The sequence below is a fragment of the Pan paniscus genome, chromosome 7 (assembly GCF_029289425.2).
Source record: "Pan paniscus chromosome 7, NHGRI_mPanPan1-v2.0_pri, whole genome shotgun sequence".
NCBI lineage: Eukaryota > Metazoa > Chordata > Mammalia > Primates > Hominidae > Pan > Pan paniscus.
In genome coordinates this window covers 161,140,596-161,157,251 of record NC_073256.2, presented here as the reverse complement: position 1 = coordinate 161,157,251, position 16,656 = coordinate 161,140,596, and the positions used below count along the sequence as shown (strand labels likewise).

Here is a 16,656-nt window from a genome sequence, read left to right as displayed (position 1 = left end):
AAACCCAGTGTGTGTCAAAAGCTTCTGCTCCCAGTTTCTAACAAGAGTTTACTGTTTCAGGTCTTGCATCCAGATCTTTGATCCATTTTTACTTTTTATTTTACTTTATTTACTTATTTTTTTGAGACAGAGTCTTGCTCTGTTGCCCAGGCTGGAGTGCAGTGGCGTGATCTCGGCTCACTGCAACCTCTGCCTCCCGGGTTTAAGGGATTCTCCCACCTCGGTCTCCCAAGTAGCTGGGATTTCAGGTGTGCACCACCACACCTGGCTAATTTTTTTTTTGTATTTTTAGTAGAGACAGGGTTTCACCATGTTGGCCAGGCTAGTCTCGAACTCCCGACCTCAGGTGATCCACTCTCCTCAGCCTCCCAAAGTGCTGGGATTACAGGTACAAGCGGTGCAAGCCACGGTGCCCAGCATGATCCATTTCTAGTTAATTTTTGTATGTGGTACTGACGAGGGTCCAACTTCATTCTCTTGCATGTATCACACTTTCCCAGCAACAGCCACTGTAACCTCTACCTCGTGGGCTGAAGCCATCCTCCCGCCTGAGCCCACCACGTAGCTGGGCCTGCAGGAGTGCATCACCACACCTGGCTAACTTTTCAAAATTTTTTGTAGAGACAGGTCTCAATATGGTGCCCAGGCTGATCTGAAATTCCTGGCCTCAAGCAATCCTCCAACCTTGGCCTCCCCAAGTGCTGGGATTACAGGCATGAGCCATGGTGCGCCCTGGCCCCACCAGGAGATTGTATATCCATGGGTACTGGTGACACTGGGCCTCAATAGCACAATTCCATATATACTGTATATGATTCCATTCACAGGACATTCTTGAAAAGATGGAATTACAGAAATGGGCCAGGCACTGTGGCTCATGCCTGTAATCCCAGCACTTTGGGAGGCTAAGCGAGGTAGGCAGATCACCTGAGGTCAGGAGTTCCAGACCAGCCTGGCCAACATGGTGAAACCTCGTCTCTACTAAGAATACAAAAATTAGCCAGGCATGGTGCGTGCCTGTAATCCCAGCTACTTGGGAGGCTTGGGAAAATCTCTTGAACCTGAAAGGTGGAGGTTGCAGTGAGCTAAGATCGTGCCACTGCACTCCAGCCTGGGCAACAGAACAAGACTGTCAAAAAAAAAGAAAGAAAAGAAAAAGAAAGAAAGAAAGAGAGAGGGGAGGGAAGGAAGGAAGGAAGGGAGGAAGGAAGGAAGGAGAAAAAAAGAAAAGAAAAGGAAAGGACAAGAAAAGAAAAAAGAATTACAGAAATGGACAGAACAGATGAATGGTTGCCAGCCCTGAAGGAGGGTTGGAGGGAGGGAGTGGGTGTGGCTGTGGGAGGGTGAGGACCATATCCTGACTCTGTGAACATCAATACCCCAGCTGTGTGCACTGCAGGGTTCCAGGTGCTACCACTGAGGGAGGTAAAGGGTGCCCAGCATCTCTCTGTAAAACACCTTACAGCTGCATGCAAATCTAAAATTATCACAAAAAGCTTAATTAAAAATAAATAAACGTGTTCCTGCCTAGCTGCCTGGTCTAATTAAATTAGGGTGGGTGCAAGTGGGACCTGGCTGCCGCAAGTGATGCCAGTCCATAACCGGGGCTGACACCATTGCCTCTGGGGTGCCCACCAGGTCCCCCGCCCTGCGCAAGGCACAGGTTACCATTACTGCTAAGGTTATAACTATGTGAACCCCTTCTAAAGGGCGAGCCAGGGAGAGAGGCCCCAGAGGGCCGGCACTCTCCCGAAAGCAGCTGGGAGAGGGTGCGGACACCCCACAGAAGGCCCGTCGCACCCCTTTCATAAACCGTAAGTCTCATAATCCCAGCAGTTCAGGAGGCCGAGGTAGGTGGATCACCTGAGGTCAGGAGTTCAAGACCACCCTGGCCAACATGGTGAAATCCTGTCTCTACTAAAAATACAAAAATTAGTCGGGCATGGTGGCGTGCACCTGTAATCCCAGCTACTCAGGAGGCTGAGGCAGGAGAATCGCTTCAACCCAGGAGGCAGAGGTTGCAGTGAGCCGAGATCTCACCACTGCACTCCAGCCTGAGTGACAAGAGTGAAACTCTGTCTCAAAAAAAAAACCCTTAACTAATGGGTACAAAAAAATTAGAAAGAATAAGACCTAGTATTTGATAGCACAACAGGGTGACTATATTCAATAATAATTTAATTGTACATTTTAAAGTAACAGAGTATAATTGGATTGTTTGTAACGCAAAGGATAAATGCTTGAGGGGATGGATACCCCACTATCCATGATGTGATTATTACACTTTGCACGCCTATATCAAAACATATACCCCATGGGAGGCTGAGGCAGGTGGATCACTTGAGGCCCGGAGTTCGAGACCAGCGTGGCCAACATGATGAAACCCCGTCTGTACTAAAAATGCAAAAATTAGCCAAGTGTGGCGGTGCTCGCCTGTAGTCCCAGCTACTCGGGGGCCGGGGCAGGAGAATCGCTTGAACCTGAGAGGCGGAGCTTGCAGTGGACTGAAATCACGCCACTGCACTCCGGCCTGGGTGACAGAGTGAGACTCTGTCTCAAAAAAAAAAAAAAAGAAACAAAAACATGTACCCCATAAATACGTACGCCTACTATGTGCCCACAAAACTTCAAAACAACGCAAAACAAAACCTCTTAACACCAAATCCTAAAACTCTTAGTCTTCATATTTGATTTCTTTTTTTGAGGCAAGGTCTTGCTCTGTTGCCCAGGCTGGGGTGCAGCAGCCCGACACAGCTCACTGCAGCGTAGACTTCCTGTTGTCCAGGCTGGTATCAAACTCCTAGACTCAAGCAATCATCCCACCTCAGCCTTCTGAAGTGCTGGGATTATAGATGTGAACCACTCCAACCCCATATTTGATTTTTGTACAGCAACAGTTCCCAGATATAAAAACAGGCTAACCATGATGGCTCACAGCTTTAATACCAGTGCTTTAGGAGACTGAGGCAGGAGGATCATTTGAAGCCAGGAGTTAGTTTGACACTTGCCTGGTCAACATAGTGAGACTTCATTTCTACAAGAAATTTTTAAAAAATTAGCCAGGTGTGGCCAGGCGCAGTGGCTCACTCCTGTAATCCCAGCGCTTTGGGAGGCCGAGGCAGGTGGATCACCTGAGGACAGGAGTTCAAGACCAGCCTGGCCAATGTGGTGAAACCCTGTCTCTACTAAAAATAAAAAATTAGCTGGGTGTGGTGGCAGGCGCCTGTAGTCCCAGCTACTCGGGAAACTGAGACAGGAGAATCTCTTGAACACGGGAGGCAGAGGTTGCAGTAAGCAAAGATTGTACCACTGCACTCCAGCCTGGGAGGTTGCAGTCAGCTGAGATCACACCACTGCACTCTAGCCTTGGCAACAGAGTGAGACTCCATCTAAAAAAAAAAACACAAACAAACCAAAAAAAGAAAAACAATTAGCCAGGTATAGCATTCCTGTAGTCCTAGCTCTTCAGGAGTGATATGGTTTGGGTCTGTGTCCCCACCCAAATCCCATGTCAACTGTCATCCTCAATGCTGGAGGTGGGGTCTGGTGGGAGGTGATTGGATCATGGGGGCGGATTTCCCACTTGGTGCCCTTCTGGTGATAGTGAGTTCTCTTGAGATCTGGTCCGTTAAAAGTATGTGGCACCCCGGCCTCAGCATCATCTGGGAAGTGAGGGGCACCTCTGCCTGGGTCCCCCCACTGTCTGGGAAGTGAGGAGCATCTCTGCCCGGGTCCCCCCACTGTCTGGGAAGTGAGGAGCGCCTTTGCCCGGCTGCTGTGCAACCCTCCAAATGTGAAGTGATAGCCTTGTGTGTAATCTTTCTGCCTGCCCCAAGTTTGCATTTTCAACATTAAAGTTTACTTTTTAACTAAAAGCTTTAAATTGGAGAATTTAAAAAAAAAAAAGTATGTGGCACCTCCCCACTCCTCTCCTCCTCCTGCTCTGGCCATGGAAAACGTGCCCACTTCCTGGGATTACAGGTGTGAGCCACCACAGCTGGCAGGAAGTTTTGAAGTAGACTCGACATAATTGGATTTACATTTGTTAGATACAGTGAGTTCCTCTTCAAAGGTTCCACTTTACAGCAAACAACCTTCCCGCCAGTCCCAATCTATAACCCAATCTATAACCCACATCTGTTCCCAATCTGTAACCCATATTTGTTCCCAATCTGCAGCCCAATCTGTAAAACCCACATCTGTTCCTTATTTGGCCACTGTAGCCACCCCTGCTCCATTTGAAGTAGCCAATGGGGATCAGCTTAGATTGTGTGCTGCGACTCCAGCCAATGGGGACTGGACACAGTAGCAGGGTGTGACTGCATTAGGGATAAACACCCCTGCCCTGCTTTGTTCGGTGTGCTCTCCCAGTGGCCAGAAGAGAGAGCAGCACTCTTCTGCAGAAGTAAATTTGCCTTGCTGAGAAGGCAAATTTGTGAGCACTCAAAAAAAAGCCAGTGGAAGTTTTTTTTTGTTTGTATTTTGAGATGGAGTTTTGTTCTTGTTGCCCAGGCTGGAGTGCAGTAACACAGTCTTGGCCCACTGCAACCTCTGCCTCCCAGGTTCAAGTGATTCTCCTGCCTCAGCCTCCTGAGTAGCTGGGATTACAGGTGTCTACCACCAGCCCTGGCTAATTTTTTGTGTGTGTTTTTAGTATTTGAGTGCTCATTTTCTTTTTTTTCTTTCCTTCTTTTCTTTTTTCAGACGGAGTCTTGCTCTGTTGCCCAGGCTGGAGTGCAGTGGTGCAATCTCAGGTCACTGCAAGCTCCGCCTCCTGGGTTCACGCCATTCTCCTGCCTCAGCCTCCCGAGTAACTGGGACTACAGGTGCCTGCCATCTCGCCCGGCTAATTTTTTGTATTTTTTTTAGTAGAGACGGGGTTTCACCATATTTGCCAGGATGCTCTAGATCTCTTGACCTCGTGATCTGCCCGCCTTGGTCTCCCAAAGTGCTGGGATTACAGGTGTGAGCCACCGCGCCCAGCCTTGAGTGCTCATTTTCTTTGCGACTCCAAGCTCTTATTTCCAACACATTTGAGAGGAAGCTGTCCTTGTGCAGTCTCAGCTGTGTGATTGTGTGGGCCAGCTGTGCAACATGTCAAGTTACTTTACCTTTCTGCATCAGGGCGCAATCAATCAGCAGACAGAAACTGCACAGTCATTTGGGCAAGGAAAGTTTAATATAAAGGATTATTTACTATAATGGAATTATCTGTACAGGGCTAAAGATAATGCAAAAGAATACTCTGGGCTGACAGAGAGTTCCCAAGGAAGGAGAAAATGTGAAAGATGGCCTCCTCCCCAAGGCTGGGGCTCAAATCTTGGAAAAGGTGTGGTTGCAGAGATGCTGTTTGGTGCAGTATGGATGATGGAGAGGTTCTCTGGTTTTCCCCTAGCCAGAGCTGGTCCACAGTCAATGGGCAATCACTCCTGCAGGTGTAGAGGGGTTGAAGGTGGCAGGTAGGGAGCCTGGCCAGGACTGGCAAGCAGGAAACACCTCTCTGGGGCAGGCTGAGGCTGGATGCTGACCAGTGGAGCACCTGCAAGACTCACGGGGATCCACCCATGGCATTGCAAGTGAAGTTGGCTGGGGGTGAGCAACACTGAGAGTGCTGGCAGCCACATGGCAGGAACAAGAAGAAAACAGAAGAAAGTGCAGAACAGGAAGAGAAGCACTTTCCTCCTGCAGGGTCCCTCCAGTGCCCTCTACTTACAAAGCTTAATGTCATACCTGCTTTAAAGGAGAAACAATTTAGGGCCCAGCTCCATTTTCACCAAGCAGGCGATGAAGTAAGTATTTGAAGCTGAAAGACAGTAAATGGAGAATTGGCAGTTTCAAGCCTCAGTTGGGCCCTTGGTTTTCTCAGTACTCACTCTGTGCCTCCCAACAACTAATCTTCTTTCTGATTCTCCAAGTAGCTCTTTCAACACTCTGTAAAAATCCTATCCCACCATCTTTCTTCCCACTTGGAAGAAAACCTTGCCTTTTTTTTTTTTGACAGGGTCTCACTCTGTCATTCAGGCTGGAGAGCAGTGGTGCGATCTTGGCTCACTGCAACCTCATCCTCCTGGGCTCAAGCAATCCTCCCACCTCAGCTGCTTGAGTAGCTGAGACAACAGGTGCATGCCACCACGTCTGGCTAATTTTTGTATTTTTTGTGGACACGAGATTTTGCCATGTTGGCCAGGCTGGTGTCAAACTCCTGGGCATCTGCCTGCCTCAGCCTTCCAAAGTGCCAGGATTATAGACCTGAGCCACCAAGCCTGGATCTTGTCTCTTATTTTACAGGGAAAATACATAATAATGCGTGTTTGATTACAATTGAATAATGCAGGCTTTGGGAAATCCACCTGTTATGGGTTGATTTGTTTCCCCCAAATTGAAATGCTGAACCTAACGCCCAGTACCTCAGAATGTGATTGGATTTGGAGATAGGGCCTCTAAAGAGGTAGTAAAGTTAAAATGGGGCCTTTGGGTGGGCCCTAACCTGATCTGACTAGGGTCCTTCTAACAGGAGGAAATTTGGATGCACAGAGAGACATGGGATGTGTGTTTGCACGGAGGGAGGGAGGGCCTTGTGGGGACACAGCATGGGATGTACGTGCCCACGGAGGAGGGAGGGCCACGCAAGGACACAGCATGGGATATGTGTGCACATGGAGGGAGGTAGGGCCTCGAGGGGACACAGCATGGGATGTACGTGCACACGGAGGAAGGAGGGAGGGAGGCCACTCATGGACACAGCATGGAATGTGTGTGCACACGGAGGGAGGGAGGCCACACAAGGACACAGCAAGAAGGCGGCCATCAGCAAGCCAAGGAGAGGAGCCTCCAGCAAAACCCAACCTGCGACACTTTAGTCTCTTCTGGCTTCCGGAACTGTGAGAGAATAATTAATTTCTGTTGTTAAGTCACCTACTCTGCAGTATTCTTAATGGCACCCTGGTGTAACTAACATACTACTGGTGTTGGAGTATTTTATAACTTGTGGAGGCCATGGAAGCATCCCCCGTGCTGTCAGGGAGGCGGAATGTCCTGTGAAAGGAACAAAATCACTTTGGACACACCTGGCAACTGGGCAAAACCTCAACTGGTTCCTTGATCAACAGAGTGAGTCTTGTAGTGGGAAAATCAAAGTGGAAGCTCCTGAAACTCTACCCTCTGTGGAGAATGGCAGGCGTTAGGGCCACCTGCGAAGACATAAAAGATCCACACTCGCCTTGCTCCCATCCCCCTCGTCCCCAGGCCCCTCGTCCCAGTGCCCCTGGTCCCTGTGCCCCTCGTCCCCACCCACCTTCTTCCTGTCCCCCTTGTCCCCACCCACCTCATCCCCATCCCCCTTGTTTCTGTCCCCCTCATCCCCACCCACCTTATCCCCATCCCTCTCATCCCCATCCCCCTTGTCCTCATCCTTCTTGTCCCCGTCCCCTTATCCACCTTGTTCCTGTCCCCTTAATTCACATCCCCCTTTACCCTGCCCCCCTTGTCCCCATCCCCCTTATCCCTGTCCCTCTTGTCCCCACCCGCCTTGTTCCCATCCCCCTCATCCCCATCCCCCTTGTCCCCGTACACCCCCTTGTCCCTGTCCCTCTTGTTCTTGTCCCCCTTGTCCCCCTTGTCCCCATCTGCCTGTCCCCACCCGCCTTACAATCTGGAAACCCAACCCCTGTGGAAGCTGCATGACCGTGGTGGACAGCAGTGGACTACCACAGGCTTAAACAGTAGTAGCTGAGGCACGCTTGTGGCCATCCACATGGTCTTTCCAGAAGAGACTGATGTGGCCACGTGCATGTGGTTTTTGGCTACTGGTCTGATAAACACATCATTTCCGAAACCTGTTTGGAAGGGGGATCAGAGCAGTTCCTGCCCGTGCGGGGCCAACAGCGGCACACAGGTACGGTCGTTCCAGAACCGAGTGGGGCGCCTCGTCCCAACGTGGCCCAAAGGCCTGACCTACTGGATGGTCCACGAGCAAAGGTTGGCCCATTCAGTGGATGCCTTAATGGGCACTGGACTCAAGCAGAGATAGCAGGTGCACTGATGGCCTCAGAAAAACACGGGCGCTGTGGAGGGCAGGAGGCAGACTCCGTACACTTCAGAGACCTGCCCCATGAGCAATGTTCTCAGGGTGCGGTGGCCTGTAGGGTGCTGGGGCAGGCCCGATGCCTCTTTGGGCTTGAAGGCAATATGTTCTGCCGTTGGCGGGGAGAGGGAAAGCCGTCGGCTCTGAGTGGGGTCTGGAGCAAGGGAAGGGGCTGAGACAGGCCCAGGCTGGGTGACAGGCAGTCCTGCCACGTGGGTCATGTGGCCGTGAAGTTCCCACAGGCTTCACATGTGTGGCAAAGACATGAGTGGCGCCCGTGACGAGCCTCAGTGCAGGATGTGCAGCCCAGGCCCAAGGCCACCGGCGCAGGGCCCCGTCATGTTCAGGGGACTCCACCAGCTGGTAGGTGGTGCAGGCAAGTGTTCGGGCTCTGACCGTGGAGGCCACGGTGTTCATGAGACTGGCGCTGCCCATCGTGACTGGGTGCTGTCGGAGCTATCAGTCGCACATCCAAGGGGCCGTCAGGAGTTTACTGGGAGATGGAAGTGGAGTCCAAGATTGGGCTTGGGCAGGTCCAGAAGGCATGAGGATGGCCCAGGTCCCCGTGCCACCCTCTATTCTCCACTGGGCCTCTCCCCAAGCCCATGCCTGTGGCTCCATGGGGAGGTCCCCAAGCCCTGCTGCAGGAGACGGGTAGTCTCATACCTGGCTTACGGAGGGGCCCGGTGTGCTCTGTGGCCCTCCAGTCAGAGCAGGGCTCCTGCAGCAAGGCAGTCGGTGAAATGCAGCTCCAGCCCACCTCACAGTGGCCCAGTGGGTCCCCGAACCCAAAAGGCAACACTAGAGCTCCACAGCCTAGAAGCCGCACACCGCAGCACACCGTCTTCACCCTTCCTTGGAAGCCACGTGCCGCAGCGCGCCGTCTTCACCCTTCCTTGGCTATTAGCTCTTCCAGGCAGCACAAAGCACAGGGAAATGCCCCAGGGTGACGATGTGACTGTTTGCAGCCTGCTTTCAAAAAGAACGCCAGGAACACAGGCAGGAAAGGCGGGCAGGAGAGAGAATGAGACTGATAGCCACCAGGTAGCTGACTCCAAATTAATAGGATTGTCAACTCCTTACCAATTTATATTTACCGGTTACATAAAAAATGGTACGGTGACCTCCCCTTCCAGCCATGATTAACAAGTATTGGACTTGCCCTCCTGCCCTAAACTAGAAAGCTGGACAAAATCCATGCAACAGCTGCTGTTAGATGTTGGAGGGTGCAGTGCTGTGACCTGCCCAGGAGGATGGAGATGGGGGGGCACCTCCCATGATGCCAGCTCTCTGCCTGGTGGCATTTTCTAGAATACAGCATATGAAGGGGAAACACAGGCATGGTATCAACTCACTAAGTTGAGGAGGCAGAGGTTGGACTCTGGGGAGGTACAGAAGGCTCGCATTTATGGGGTCCAGTAGGAGAAAGAAACTGGGACCCATGAAGAGGAAGTCCCCAGTGCTGCCATGAGTGTTTGGATGAACGTTAAGCTGCACACACCATGGGGCCAGGCCACAAGCCACGGGGAGCTGACAGCAGGCAATCCCCAAATAGCTTGCAGGCCTGGGAGGTGCTCAAAGTGTGATGAGCCAGAGTGGTGGGCCTTGCTGCCCAGTGGCGGCACTCAGTGAGAACTGCAAAGGGTCCAGCCCCACCAGGAGCACGGCTAACCTGGAGTAAAGGCCGCTGTAGGCCAGCCTCAGCCAAGCTCAGAAACAAGCCTCAAAGGACCAAGCTGATCTACAGTCATTAAGCTGCCTGCAAAAAAAAATTCAATAATTTTGAAAGGAAGACAAATTTCAGACCCTCAACAATGTAACATTCACAATATCTACCAAAAAAATTAGTAAACACACAGAGGTGAAAATGTCACCCATAGCCAAGAGAAACATCCATCAACTGGAGAACATCCAGGCCGGGCGTGGTGGCTCACGCCTGTCATCCCAGCACTTCGGGAGGCTGGGCGTGCAGATCACTTGAGGTCAGGAATTTGAGGCCAGCCTGGTCAACATGACAAAACTCCGTCTCTACTAAAAATACAAAAATTAGCCGGGCGTGGTGGCATGCATTTGTAGTCCCAGCTACTCGGGAGGCTGAGGCAGGAGAATCGCTTGAACCTGGGAGGCAGAGGTTGCAGTGAGCTGAGATCACGCCACTGCACTCCAGCCTGGGTGACAGAGTGAGACTCCATCTCAAACAAAACAAAACAAAACCCTGAAGAACATCCAGACATGATAAAGATGGTGGAATTAGCAGATAAGAACTTTTAAAAGGCCAAGTGAGTAATTTCACAGGTTTAAAGGAAAACGTGGTAAAGAGGAAAGGAATGAAAGGTATAAAGAAGAATCCAGTAGAACTTCTACAGCTGAAAAACCTACATCTGAAGTGAGAAGTTCAATGGTGGAATGAACACGAGACCACAAAGGCTTCTGAACCCAAGGTGACCTTTTAGAAATAAAAACAAAACAAAATAAACAAACAAAAACGACCTCAAAGGCAAAAGAAAAGGTCAATGGACTTGAAGACAAACCCACAGAACATGCCCACATTGCAGCACAGCGAGGGAAGGGGCAGGAAGGCACCAGCAAACAGGGCCACAGTGCCCCGAGGGTGAGCGAAGGGGCAGGAAGGCACCAGCAAACAGGGCCACAGTGCCCCGAGGGTGAGCGAAGGGGCAGGAAGGCACCAGCAAACAGGGCCACAGTGCCCCGAAGGCAAGTGAAGAAGGGGCAGGAAGGCACCAGCAAACAGGGCCACAGTGCCCCGAAGGCAAGTGAAGAAGGAGCAGGAAGGCACCAGCAAACAGGGCCACAGTGCCCCGAGGGTGAGTGAAGGGGCAGGAAGGCACCAGCAAACAGGGCCACAGTGCCCCGAAGGCGAGTGAAGAAGGGGCAGGAAGGCACCAGCAAACAGGGCCACAGTGCCCCGAAGGCAAGTGAAGAAGGAGCAGGAAGGCACCAGCAAACAGGGCCACAGCGCCCCGAAGGCGAGCGAAGGGGCAGGAAGGCACCAGCAAACAGGGCCACAGTGCCCCGAAGGCAAGTGAAGAAGGGGCAGGAAGGCACCAGCAAACAGGGCCACAGTGCCCCGAGGGCGAGCGAAGGGGCAGGAAGGCACCAGCAAACAGGGCCACAGTGCCCCGAAGGCAAGTGAAGAAGGGGCAGGAAGGCACCAGCAAACAGGGCCACAGTGCCCCAAAGGCGAGCGAAGGGGCAGGAAGGCACCAGCAAACAGGGCCACAGTACCCCGAAGGCAAGTGAAGAAGGGGCAGGAAGGCACCAGCAAACAGGGCCACAGTGCCCCGAAGGCGAGTGAAGGAGCAGGAAGGCACCAGCAAACAGGGCCACAGCGCCCCGAAGGCAAGTGAAGAAGGGGCAGGAAGGCACCAGCAAACAGGGCCACAGTGCCCCGAAGGCAAGTGAAGAAGGAGCAGGAAGGCACCAGCAAACAGGGCCACAGCGCCCCGAAGGCGAGCGAAGGGGCAGGAAGGCACCAGCAAACAGGGCCACAGTGCCCCGAAGGCAAGTGAAGAAGGGGCAGGAAGGCACCAGCAAACAGGGCCACAGTGCCCCGAGGGCGAGCGAAGGGGCAGGAAGGCACCAGCAAACAGGGCCACAGTACCCCGAAGGCAAGTGAAGAAGGGGCAGGAAGGCACCAGCAAACAGGGCCACAGTGCCCCGAAGGCGAGCGAAGGGGCAGGAAGGCACCAGCAAACAGGGCCACAGTGCCCCGAGGGTGAGCGAAGGAGCAGGAAGGCACCAGCAAACAGGGCCACAGTGCCCCGAAGGCAAGTGAAGAAGGGGCAGGAAGGCACCAGCAAACAGGGCCACAGTGCCCCGAAGGCGAGTGAAGGAGCAGGAAGGCACCAGCAAACAGGGCCACAGTGCCCCGAAGGCAAGTGAAGAAGGGGCAGGAAGGCACCAGCAAACAGGGCCACAGTGCCCCGAAGGCGAGCGAAGGGGCAGGAAGGCACCAGCAAACAGGGCCACAGTGCCCCGAAGGCGAGCGAAGGGGCAGGAAGGCACCAGCAAACAGGGCCACAGTGCCCCAAGGGCGAGCGAAGGGGCAGGAAGGCACCAACAAACAGGGCCACAGCGCCCCGAAGGCGAGTGAAGAAGGAGCAGGAAGGTACCAGCAAACAGGGCCACAGTGCCCCGAAGGCAAGTGAAGAAGGGGCAGGAAGGCACCAGCAAACAGGGCCACAGTGCCCCGAAGGCGAGCGAAGGGGCAGGAAGGCACCAACAAACAGGGCCACAGCGCCCCGAAGGCGAGTGAAGAAGGAGCAGGAAGGCACCAGCAAACAGGGCCACAGCGCCCCGAAGGCGAGTGAAGGAGCAGGAAGGCACCAGCAAACAGGGCCACAGTGCCCCGAGGGCAACAGGAAGCAAATTTCACCTAAAATTGCAATTCCTGGCTGGGAGCGATGGCTCACGCCTGTCATCCCAGCACTTGGGGAGGCCGAGGTGCGTGGATCACCTGAGGTCAGAAGTTTGAGACCAGCCTGGCCAACATGGTGAAACCCCATCTCTACTAAAAATACAAAAATTAGCTGGGCGTGGTGGTGGACACCTGTAGTCCCAGTTATTTGGGAGGCTGAGACAGGAGAATTGCTTGTATCTGGAAAGTGGAGGTTGCAGTGAGCAGAGATCATGAGACTACACTATAGCATGGGCAACAGAGTGAGACTCTGTCTCAAAAAATAATAATGAAAACAAAAATAAATAAATAAAATTAGAATTCCTCTTGGTGTGGGAGGGTGGCAGAAAAACATTGTAAGAAACTGTGGGCTGGGTGCGGTGGCTCACGCCTGTCATCCCAGCACTTTGGGAGGCCGAGGCGGGTGGATCACCCGAGGTCAGGAGTTCAAGACCAGCCTGGCCAACATGGCAAGACCCTGTCTCTACTAAAAATACAAAAAAATTAGCTGGGTGTGGTGGCAGGCGCCTGTAATCCCAGCTACTTGGGAGGCTGAGGCAGGAGAATTGCTTGAACCTGGGAGGCAGAGGTTGCGGTGAACCGAGATCGTGCCATTGCACTCCAGCCTGGGCAACAAGAGTGAAACTCCGTCTCAAAAAAAAAAAAAAAAAGAAACTGGGATGGAAAAGATTCCAAATAAAAGGAAAATAATAGAGCCACAAATCCAAGATCAATAACCCCCAAGAAGGATAAAAACAAAGAAAGCCACACCAAGGCACATCATAATCAAACAGCTACAAGCCAGTGATAAAGAGAAAATCTTACAAGCACTCAGAGGCAAAGTAAATTACATATTCTATATCCAGCAACATCCTTCAAAAATGAAGGCAAAATCAAAATATTTTCCAAAGATAAAAGTTGAAAGAACTTGGCCGAGCATGGTGGCTCACACCTGTAATCCCAGCAGTTTGGGAGGAGGCCAAGGCGGGAGGATTGCTTGAGCCTAGGAGTTCCAGACCCGCCTGGGCAACATAATGAGACCCTTTTTTTTTTTTTGGAAAAAAAAAGAGCCAGGCATGGTGGCTCATGTCCATGTCATCCCAGCACTTTGGGAGGCTGAGGGGGGCAGATCACCTGAGGTCAGGAGTTTGAGACCAGCCTGGCTGACATGTTGAAACCCCATCTCTATTAAAAATACAAAAAATTAGCCGTGCATTGTGGTGGGCACCTGTAATCCCAGCTACTCGGGAGGCTGAGGCAGGAGAATCACTTGAACCGGGAGGCGGAGGCTGCAGTGAGCCAAGACCGCATCATCGCACTCCAGCCTGGGCAACAAGAGTGAAACTCCATCTCAAAAAAAAAAAAAAAAAAAAAAAAAAAGGAAAGAAATTTAATCTCCAGTCTCCAATGTGGCAGTACTGAGAGGTAAGGCCTTTAAGGGGGTGACTGAATCACCAGGGCTCTGCTCTCATTTGTGGATTAATAGATCAATGGGTTACCAGGGAGGGGATCTGAAGGCTTTGTAAGAAGAGGAAGAGACCTGAGCTATCCCGTAAGTATGCTCAGCGCCTCACCATTGATGTCCTGCACCATCTCTGGACTTTGCAGAGTCCCCACTAGCAAGAAGACTCTCACCAGATGCAGCCCCTTGACCTTGGACTTCTCTGCCTCCATAGCTGTAAGAAATAAAATCCTTTCTTTTATAAATTACCCAGTTTCAGGCCAGGTATGGTGTCGCACACCTGTAGTCCCAGCTACTCGGGAGGCTGAGGCAGGAAGATCACTTGAGCCCAGAGGTTTGAGGTTGCAGTGAGCTATTGTGGCATCATTACCCTCTAGCCTGGGCAACAGAGTGAGATTCTGTCAAACAAACATAAGTAATCCAGTTGCAGGTATTCTGTTGTAGGCAACAGAAAATGGACTAAGACAGAAAATTGGTACTGAAAGTGGGGTGCTGCTAATAAAAAATAACCAAAAATGTAGAAGCAGCTTTGAAACTGAGTAATGGGCAGAAGCTGCAAGAATTTGGGGGAGCAGGCTAGAAAAGGACTAGATTCTGGTGAGGGCTTAGAAGACAAGACTAGGGAAAGACTGGACCTCCTTAGAGATCCATTAAGTGGTCACAACCAGAACGCAGATAGAAGTATGAACTATAAAGGCCATTCTGATGAAGTTTCAGATGGAACGGAGGCACAAAGTGTTGGACAGTGAAGTAAAGGTCATCCTTAATATAAATTGGCAACGAGCTTCGCTGAATTGTGTCCATGCCTCGGGCTTTGAGGAAGGTCAAACTTAAGAGTGATGAACTAGGATATCTGGAAGAAAAAAAGAGAAGGAGCTGCTGGTGGCCGGGCGTGGTGGCTCACACCTGTAATCCCAACACTTTGGGAGGCCAAGGCGGGCAGATCACCTGAGGTCGGGAGTTCGAGACCAGCCTGGCCAATGTGGAGAAACCCCATCTCTACTAAAAATACAAAATAAGCTGGGTGTGGCAGCACATGCCTGTAATCCCAGCTACTCGGGAGGCTGAGGCAGGAGAATCACTTGAACCCGGGAGGCAGAGCCTGCGGTGAGCCGAGATCACACCATTGCATTCCAGCCTAGGCAACAACAGCAAAACTTCATCTTAAAAAAAAAAAAAAGAAGAAGGAGCTGCTGGTTACTTTTGGCCTCTTATGCTGAGCTTTGAGAGCAAAGGAATAGTTTAAAAACAGAATTTGTAAATTAAAAGGAAGCAGAGTGGAAAGATTTGGAAAACTCAGCCTGGCCATGTAGAGTAAAAGTATGTTCAGCAGAGGAAACCAAGGGTATAGCCCAGTGAAGTTTGTGAAAGAAATTAGCTTGGGTAGAAGGGAGCCAGGTGCAATTCTCCCAAGACAATGAAACTAAGTCCCAGCAGGCATTTCAGATTATCGAGGCTGCCTCTCCCATCAGAGGCTCAGAGGCCTAGGAAGGCAGAATGCTTTCGGGGGACAGACCCCAGGAGCCCTCCACAAGCTCGCCCAGGGCCACCTTAGGACTCTGCTCTGGGCACCACAGCCGTTGTTCAAGCAGCCCCAGATGTGAATGCCTCACTCCAGAAGACACAAGCCCTAAACCTTGGTGGCATCCATGTGGTGCTAGTTCTGCTGGCTTAGGGAAAGCCAGAGCTGTGAAGGCTTGGCAGCCTCCATCCAGATTGCACAGGATACCAGTGAAAGCTGAGGGGCCAGGCAGAGACTTGTAGCAGGGGTGGAGGCACTACAGAGAACCCCCACTAAAGCAATGCTGAGTGGAAATGAGGAGTTGGAGGTGCTGGAGAGTCCCCACCAGGGTAATGTCTAGCGAGCCACAGGAGTGGGACCACCACTGGGACCCAAGAACCGTGGAGTCACTGGCAGCATGCATGCTTGCCTGGAAAAGCTTCAGGCACCAGACTCTAACCCATAGGAGGTACAGCAAAGCCATAGAGTGGGGGTGCCTGAGGCCTTGGGGACCCAACCCTCGCCCTGGGGTGTCCAGGAAGTGGCACATGGAGTCAAGAGATGATTCTCCAACTTCAGGATTTAATGCCTTCCCTGCAGGGTTTTGGACTTGCTTGGGACCTGCTAACCCTTTCTTATTGCTTACCCCTCCCTGATGGAGTGGGAATGTCTGTCTTTTGCCTGTCACCATCATTGTATCTCGGAAGTAGATAACTTATTTGATTTCACAGGCTCACAGATGAGACTCTGGACTCTGGACTTTTGATTCAGTGCTGGAATAAAATCTGGGGACTATGGGATTGCAACAAATCTGTTTGTTTGAGAAGGACATGAGTTTTGGACAGAATGCTGAGTATCTGCCCCTCCAAAACTCATGTAGAAATTTCATCCCCAATATGGCAGTACTGAGAGGTGGTGTCTAAGACGTGATTGGATCATGAGGGTGAAGCTCTCAGATGAATTAATCTACTCTGGCCGGGCGCGGTGGCTCATGCCTGTAATCCCAGCACTTTGGGAGGCCGAGGCAGGCGAATCATGAGGTCAAGGGTTTGAGACCAGCCTGGTCAACATAGTGAAACCCCTGTCTCTACTAAAAATACAAAAAATTAGTTTTGCATAATGGTGGGTGCCTGTAATCCCAGCTACTCAGGAGGCTGAGGCAGAATTGCTTGAACCCAGGAGTCAGAGGTTGC

The 16,656-nt window shown here is 51.6% G+C and overlaps 1 long non-coding RNA gene across 1 annotated transcript; it reads right to left on the bottom strand.

Moving 5' to 3' along the window:
* Nucleotides 1-647: 647 nt before the first annotated feature.
* On the bottom strand, nucleotides 648-10,860 carry LOC106635083 (uncharacterized). The gene is made up of 3 exons (XR_010113053.1): nucleotides 7,836-10,860; nucleotides 7,068-7,190; nucleotides 648-5,803 (listed from the first exon to the last, which is right to left on the bottom strand). It is a non-coding gene; the product is annotated as an uncharacterized LOC106635083 (long non-coding RNA).
* Nucleotides 10,861-16,656: the final 5,796 nt, after the last annotated feature.